Raw genomic sequence first — 252 nt, forward strand, 5'->3', positions numbered from 1 at the left:
AAACAACATACTTTCTTCCTAAAGAATTCCTCCCTAAACCTTATTACTATCTATACCGACGCCAGCTCTATCCCAAAGGGTACAGGAGTTGGCATAGGCGTTCTAGTAGATAAAGGCAGCCAATCCCTAGGAGAAACCCTTCACATTATTAAAAACATAGGGCCGAACCAACTAGTTTATAACGGAGAACTAGAAGCTATTACAATAGCCCTAGAACTCGCAGTTAAAAACCAGTACTCCTCACGGGATATC

Source organism: Aplosporella prunicola (assembly GCF_010093885.1).
Source record: "Aplosporella prunicola CBS 121167 unplaced genomic scaffold K452scaffold_20, whole genome shotgun sequence".
Lineage (NCBI taxonomy): Eukaryota > Fungi > Ascomycota > Dothideomycetes > Botryosphaeriales > Aplosporellaceae > Aplosporella > Aplosporella prunicola.